We start from the raw sequence: 8,896 nt of genomic DNA, 5'->3' as shown, positions 1-8,896 counted from the left end.
GTATGTAAAATTAGATATTTAGGTAATGTTCGTTATACGTCTGAATGTAAATTTTCCTTTAAGATCTCATCATACTGTTATGTGTTACTGGTTTATACTATTTAAGCTCTTCCTATATTCTTATCAGCCTCGTAATCATACAATACTTTGAATATTGTGAAATAAAATGTCCTTGAGTTCTTAAAATCCTGCGTCGAACACCTGAGTATCAATATCCTCAAAAATGTTTCGTCAAACACCGCTGTAGCTTGGGTGTGCAGCTCCCTGCCTCGTAATTTGGGCTTTCTATTGGCCGGAAAGAAAGGAAGTCGTGGATAGGGAGAGGAGGAGAGGGGGAGGGAGGGAGGGAGGGAGGGAGGGAGGGAGGGAGGGAGGGAGGGAGGGAGGGAGGGAGAGAGAGAGGAGAGAGAGAGAGAGAGAGAGAGGGAGAGAGAGAGAGAGAGAGAGAGAGAGAGAGAGAGAGAGAGAGAGAGAGAGAGAGAGAGAGAGAGAGAGAGAGAGAGAGAGAGAGGCAAGGAGGGAGGGAGAGAGTGAAAAAGAGAGGGGGGGGGAGAAAGAAAGAGCGAGAGAGGGGGGGGGGGGAGAGAAGAAGAAATAGGAGGAAAAGAAGAAGGAGTATGGGAAGAGAAAGAATAAGAGTAGATGGAGGAGAGAGAGAAGTTAGAAGAGAAAAATTGGAAGTGAGAAAAGAGTGAGACAGTGTTCAAATTAAAATTCAAAATACTCGATTCCGTACCCACAGGACGCCGAGCAACAGTGCCAAATCGCACGGGTATTACAGTTTTCCCTCAAGTAGATTCGCTAAGGAACAGCCAAACCGCCAGTTTGTAAGTACAGTACATCACAAAACCAGGTAGGTTTAAACATGGTTACCATAAAGCAACAAGTATAATCAGTCACTCAACAGTTGTGTAATTCAAGCAATGGCACCTCAATCGAGTGCCAGATGCTGACCCTTCGACCCTTGGCCGCAGTCAGCCGATGACACACGTAGGCTTCCCACTGTATTGCTCAATAGGAAAATTATAGGATGTGAAAGGAGACATGCAGACTGCAATACATCAGGTTGTGTGGTGGGCAACATAACATGGGTTCAAATTGTCTCCAAGCAAGACCATGGCTATGCATTTCCACAAACGAGGAAAGCTCCATCCTTCCCCCTTTTTAGAAGCAAACCCACTACAATTTTTCCAAGAGGTAAAATACTTGGGTCTATTTTTTTACTCCAGGCTGACATGGGTGCCTCATTTCAAACAGTTAAAGGTGAAAGCTAGAAAAACACTTAAATGTGAAAGAACCTACGAAATACTATCTCGGGGTACAGACAGCACACCGCCTCTGCGGCTTTACTGAGTGCTTATTCGTATTAAACTTGATTATGGATGTGAGGCTTATTCATTTGCAAGTGGAGAACCACCTATTTCATTATACTAGAACCACATGAACCTGATCTACTACTACAAAGGATTCTGGGATCTCTTACATCCAGATTGGTCGCCAACCCCCTTGAGGATAGCCGATCCTATGGTAGGAAAATGAGAAATCTGGTGGAAGATCTTAATTTAAATCTCACAAGGAAACTCCCCAATTCCCCCCTTGGACCAATTTAGTCGAGCTGGATTTCGTTGGAATTAGGAAAGGAGAGAGATCAGAAGCAGAAGTCAGAGAAATTTCTTCAACACACTTCTAAGTACCAAGGATCAGATGCAATATAAACAGATGGTTCGAAATCTGAAAATGGTATTAGTTTTGCAGCCTCGATCTCCACAGCATAGTTACATGCCATTCCTGCAGCAGTCAAGATGACTAGTGATCTCACATATCATTTTCTTGCAATATAGTGTGACTCTTGTAGTGCCTTGCAAGCAATCAAGAGCTTAAACTCAGCAGGTTCAAGATTGGCTTGCATTGATGTCAGGACATAAAAAGATAACTATGTTGGGTGCTAGTGCATGTTGGTATCAGTTTCCTTAGGGAGACTAATATTTTCAATAAGATTTAGTTATACATAATAGATATGCAATAACTTTATACATTTAGAGCATAATGTTTATACATTGATTTTTAATATAATATTTATTGTTGTTTGCAAGACATTTATTGATAGATTTTTAAACGTTTTAAATATTTTAACATTTCAATCTAAAGTTTCATCGTTAATGACAATCAATCCCACCAGGATTTGATTATTTTAAATTATCTGCCGCATCAACAGCTAAGGTCATTAGCGGCGAACATCTTGTTAGACTGAAATTTTAAAATTTAAAATATTTAAAACGTTAAAAATCTATCAATAACTCTCATAAATAACATTAATATTGTATTAAAAATTTAAGCATAAATATTATGCTCTATATGTCTAAAAAATAGTGTATAAACATTGTGCATAATTACATTTTATTGAAAATATTAGTTTCCCTAAGGAAACTAATAAGATCTTCTATGTCACAGTCCTCCCCCAATACATTTTTCGGTGTATATGGGGGAGACAAGTACCTTCCTCTGTGGTCTGAGAATGTTGCACATCTTTCTATTATATGTGCGACCGTTAATGGCTCATGGCATTCCTCACAGCGTGCTTCACTTTTAGCCATCATCGTCCCATGAGTCAGTCTTGTGTGCCCGATTCTCAGCCTCGTTATTACAACTTCCACTTGTCGGTTGGGATGGATGCGGGTCACCCAACTGCCAAGGTCATCTCTAATCTCTCACAGTTTATTTCTAGAGGTATGCCTCCATTGTTCCCTCCATTTATCACGAAGACGATGCTGGGTTCAAGTCAGTGTGTGGGAGAGGAAAACGAGCATCACAGTGCTGAGTGGCAGCTGCCTTGGCCTTCTGATCAGCTTTCTCATTCCCACTGATACCAACATGTGCTGGCACCCAACACAAAGTTATCTTTTTACGTGCTGACATCAGTGCAAGCCAATCTTGAACCTCCCTCACCACTGGATGTGACGAGTTTAAGCTCTTGATTGCTTGCAGGGCACTACGAGAGTCACAATATATTACAACGGAATGGTTTGTAAAATCTCTAGTCATCTTGACTGCTGCAAGGATGGCATGTAACTCTGCAGTGAAAATCGAGGCTGATCGAGAAAGACTGCCAGATACAGTCTTCCTTCTGCTCACTGCTGCAAAGCCCACACCATTTTCAGATTTCGAACCATATGTATATATTGCATATGATCCTTGTGTTGAAGAAATATTTCCCGACTTCTGCTTTGGATCTCTCTTCTTTCCCAATTCCGACCAAATCCAGCTCGACTTCATTGGTCCAATGGGGGACTTGGGAAGTTCCAACAGCCAGAACCTTTGTGAGATTTAAATGAAGATCTTCCACAAGATTCCTCATTCTCCCACCATAGGATCGGCTATCCTCCAGGGGGATGAAAACCAATCTGGATGTAGGAGATCCCAGAATCCTTTGTAGTCTCATGTAGTAAATCAGGTCCATGTAGTCCCTGTGTAATGAAAGAGGTGGTTCTCCACTCTCGGCATACAGGGACTCCACAGGTGAAGACCGTGACGGCCCCTAAACAGATTCTCAGAGCTTAATTATGAACCGAGTCCAACATCCGGAGAACAGTGGGAGTTGCAGATGAATAAGCCTCACATCCATAGTCAACTTTACCACGAATAAGTGCTCTGTAAAGCCACAGAAGCGTTGTGCGGTCTGCAACCCAAGATAGGTGTGAAAGAACTGTTTGATATGAGGCCCCATGAAAGCCTGGAGTCAAAAATTAGACCCAAGTATTTTACCTCTTGGACAAAATCCAGTGGGTTTGCTCCTAAATAGAGGGAAGGATGGAACTTTCCTCGTTTGTGGAAATGCATAGCCATGGTCTTGCTTGGAGAAAATTTGAACCCATGGTATGTACCCATTGCACAAACTGATTTATTGCAGTCTGCATGTGTTCTTGCACATCCTGTAAGCTTCCTCCTGAGCAGTACAGTGTAAAGTCATCCACATACAGACTACATGAGACAGCACTTCGAACGACCTTTACGATGTAAAGATACTCCCTTGTGGGACCCCTTCCAGCTGATCTTCCAGGTTAGAGAAGCTGTTTCCTACCCTCACAATAAACTTCCTGTTAGCAAGGAAGCTTTGTATGAAGGTAGGCAATGCTGCTACTAAGCCTATGGCATGCAGTTTCATGAGTATGCCATGCTTCCAAGTAGTATTGTAAGCCTTTTCAAGGTCTAAAAAGACTGCTAACATATGACGTCGCTGTGTGAAGGAATTCTGTCATTCTGTCGTTTCCCTTTTCTAGCAGCAATGTCAACCTGAAGTTTACCATTTTCTCCATTAACTTGCAGATGCAGCTGGTAAGAGAAATTGGTCTATAATTCCTTGGTATAGAAGCATCCTTGTCAGGTTTAGGGACAGGAATGATTATAGCTTCTTTCCATGTAGATGGCACTGTGCCCTCCCTATAGATCCTATTGAATAGATCCAACAGGAACGTTTGAGAACTCCGGTAAGTGAGATATCATTTGGTATGGAATATCGTCATTTCCTGGGGCAGTCTTACGGCAGAGCTGCAAAGAAGAGTCCATCTCCTTGCGCAAAAATAGCAAGTTGTATGGAAGTTCTGCTGCAGTGCTACTGAAGAACGACATCCTGTTCAACCCGAAGAGTGGAGAATCAGGCAGTGTAAGATGCTCCAGAGGAGATCTCTGCCATGGATTTTGCCAGCTCATTTGCAACATCTGTTTTGTCTGTCAGGATTATACCATCTATTTTCAGTGCAGGTGGTGATATGGATGTGCTCTTTCTAGCAATTTTACGCACCTTGTCCCATACCCATGTTAAGGGGGTCCCAGAGTTAATTAAAGAGACATACTGGCTCCACGATGTCTGCCTAGCCTCCTTAAGCACTTGCCTGGCCTTGGCTCGGGTCTTTTTGTACTGGATCAAGGTTACATTGCTTGGGCGTTGTTTCAACTGCCTTAATGCAGCTTTTCTTTCTCTGACAGCTTGTTGGCATTCATCAAACCCCCATGGTACCAGAGGTCGACGGTACTGCCCGCTACTTCTGGGAATTGATTGTTCGGGTGAATTCTAGATGTGAAGTGATTAACAGCATCTTGAACAAACTGGAAATCATTCACAGATCCTTTCAATACTGCAGTTGATCTAAAAGTCGCCATCTCTGCACTCCATTGGTTGGGATACCATTTACCTCCTCCAAAAGTATTGGGTAGTGGACACTTCCATGTAAGTCTTCCATGACCTGCCAAGTAAAATTCAACTGTGAATCAGGTGAACCAATCGACAGGTCAATATTGGAGAATGATCCCAATTTGAATTTGGAAATGTGTGGGTGCGTCACTGTTAAGTAAAACTGCATCTACTCTTGAGAATAAGGACTCCGAGACCCTTCCTCGAGGGTTGCACAAAGTGTCTCCCCAGAGGCGATGCCGACCATTGAAGTCTCCCAAGAGTAGAAATGGATGAGGCAACTGCCCAAGTAAATCTTCCAAATCATCTATGTTGAGATTATGTGGAGGGAGGTAGATGGATGCAACAGTGTAAGGTCATGTCAAGCCTATTCTCACAGCCTTCACCTGTAGTGTCGTCTGCAGGTGGATGGCCTGGAAGGGAATATCCTTACGTACCATCACTGCTACTCCTCCATGAGGTCAATTATCAAAGGTCCCGTAATGGGCTTGAACTTGGAATCCTCTCAGGGAAATTGGACGATTTTCCCTGGTCACAATCTCTTGTAGGCATACACAAACTAGATTACATGAAGTTATCAGATGTTGCAGTTCTTCCCATTTTGCATGAATTCCGTGACAATTCCATTGGGTTAGGGTATCCAGTTCTTCAGGATGACAAACTACTTCATTAGGTGTTTGGCAGCACCCGTGGTTATGGCCCGCCCCACACCTTTAAGCTGTCCCTTTCCAGCATCTTAGGAGTACCTTTTGATGGGGTGATTACCAGGTAAACACCCCATCAAAAGGAAGTAGTTTCCACAAGCTTCCTTTGGACAGGCCCAGAATTTCTTTGCTTGGGCAAAGGACGGACCTAAGTCTTCGGTTTGGGAGCTTTCTGTCTAGCAGCGGAGGCCCCTGTGGATGTGGTGGCCTCAGGAGCCCTTCCTGGTGGCTCCAAAGACCTGACTCTATGAGGAGTCTTTTGAACAGGCTCAGAAGAGGCAGTTTCAGCATTTGCGGACTGAGGTTTAAAGGTAGTGGCAGAGTGTCTGGTGTTAGAAATATTGGAGGGTAAGGGCTAATTACCAATACTTCTTTTTCAAACTTGTACCCTTTACATTGCTTAGAAGAAGCTTCATGATCTTCTTTGCAGTGGTAACAGCATATTGAACCTGGACAGTTGTCATCTCCTTGATAACCGCACACAGACGGTCACTAACGTCTGGTGACGAAGCCTCAACTATCAGGCTACCATCTCGCCTGTGCGGTGATGCGAGGATCACGTTGACATACCTCAACTATCTTCCGATGTACTTCAAATATATCAAGATCCATGACAGATACACCATCAATGGTCTTCACTACCAGATATTTACTATATAATTCACTTTCATATTTACAAGGTAAGATTTACTTAATGGATTGAGGAGGACTTTTCTCCTTCTTACCTGGTTTGGGAGCTCGGGAACCATTACGATTCCCATTCTTTCCCTTTGGAATCTGGTAAGGTTCCAGAGTGACAATGTGTATGTTCCAGTGGGATTGGCTAGGGGATTGCGAAGGTCGTCAGGGAGAGAGCAAGTTCTGTGTAAATTTGCAGAAATCATACAAATTATAAATCTTCATTTCCTCACCCCCCACACACCATGGAGTCCAAAGAGGGGAAGCTATAGTTGGGGCTCAAATTTTCCCAACAGGGGTAATGAGGAAATATACGCAGTCACTGTTACAGTGCTGATGGGAGTCGCTGGACCTATGCGCTACCGACTGGACATGCCTGCTTGACCCTAGTCATATTTGACCAGCCGATTGACTTGACCGGGCTTTGATCAAGCCACCCGTCTAACCAGAATAGAGGACCAAAGAGGTGTGTTGCTAGCTGCAAGGCGCAGCATGCAGCATTGCTCAACCTCCAAGACTCCTGTCTCCTAGTAATACGGGATGCCACGCATGGCAGAGTTCTCCCTGATCCAAGATGGAATGAACCAGGGGTGGGTGCACCATCCCCTCTCATAGGCCTTGGTGCACCAGGAAGCCATTTTGTCTCATCCCTCACTGGTGACCCCTCCAGTATGGGTAGCCCTTCTGGTCCGGCTCACCTGATCATTGGGACCTCAAGCCCCCACACCGCGGCAAGGCGGCTTCCGTTAGGGGGGGGGGGAGGGGCGAAGAACAGAAGATACTAAATGATAGACAGGTGCTCTATTGGAGAGGTAAGCCAAAGGGTAGCAAGTAGGAGTTAGGAGTTAGGGGTATGTTTCTTAGTTCACAAACGTTTAGAAGTCTAGCTCCAACCAGCATCTACAGTGACGAAGAAATAGAGAGCTTCTATGGAGGTGTTCATTTGCCAAAAACATATATATGTAATTTTTTTTTAATGAATTTGACCTTTATTTGTTGTACCCCATATGTTTCAGCAATAGTTAAGGATACTGAGACCTAGTGTTTGTATACCAGAGATCCTCGTTTCAGCAGGGATATTTTATATGATTTAAGTAGATTTATGTGACCATTACATTTCAATGGAAGTTGTCGAAATGGGTCTCATATCTCATGAAACTATCAGTGTTTGTTATAACAGAGATCCACGTTTCAGCAGGGATTTTTTATATGACTTAGATTAATGTAACCATTACTTTTCTATTGGAGTCATCGACATATGTATGTATCATATGTAATGAGTCAATCAGTGTACTCCTAGTTTTTTACGGAAGTGGGAATTTTGGCGAAGTTTTGGCGACCACTTTTGTAAATACAATGTGTCCATTTGTGTCAAAATATCCTTTTATTTGTGTTAGGTTCTCTTGGGTCTTTTTTACATTTAAGTTGTATACAGATTCACAATGTAGAAGTTATAAATCATCGGGCTATTGAACAAGAAGTCAATTCCGGGCTATGGTTGACAGATCATTTACGAATGTCATGATCAGGATTATGCCTAGAATAGATCCTTGTGGAGCACCAAAAGATGCCGTTTTTTTGTTTTGTTTTAATTCTCATAAATTTGAATGATTGGGTTCTGTTATTTAGATAACTTCTTAACCGATATGTATCGATTTTGCGATTTATTAGTTTATCAATAAGGATTTCATGGTTGACGCTATCAAAAGTCTTAGACAGATCGCACAGCGTAAGCAAGTAAGCGCTCTATATACTCATAATTTGTATTTTTGATCTGTAATGCTTTTTTCAAGAATAGCTTACTTCTGAAACCGTGTTGTGTTTTGGATAGCAGGTCATTGGTCTCTTTAAATAGCATAGGGAGCTTGGTCATAAGACGATAGTTATCTTCGTCTGTGTCTCCAGATTTGAAAACTTGCGTTATAATGTTATGTTTCCAAATTGATGTAAAGTTACAGGTAGAGTAAGGCCCCCCTGTATTTTTCTGATATCTAGATGCTGTTGCTTGTTCATATGAGTGATATGCAATTTTATCGAAGAAATCATTAAAATCATTCGCACTAACTCTGGAATGTTGAATAATATCTCTGTGGTGTTTTTTTGTTTAGCAAAAGCGTTTTAACTACCTTCCATGTTTTAGTTTAATATATTTTAACCTAAGTTAATTCATTTCTGAAATAATCGGTTTTGACTTTTTGTATCAGCGATTTAACATTTCTCTTCTTTTGTTAATCAGCCTGAAGGGCTTCATAAATGCTTTTTTATTATTTGCAATGGCTCTCTTGATAATGAAGAGAAAAGAGAATGAGAAAGGGGTGATAGATAA

Source organism: Penaeus chinensis, chromosome 24, assembly GCF_019202785.1.
Source record: "Penaeus chinensis breed Huanghai No. 1 chromosome 24, ASM1920278v2, whole genome shotgun sequence".
Lineage (NCBI taxonomy): Eukaryota > Metazoa > Arthropoda > Malacostraca > Decapoda > Penaeidae > Penaeus > Penaeus chinensis.
The sequence above is the reverse complement of the archived record's forward strand: the minus strand, read 5'-3'. Positions refer to the sequence as shown.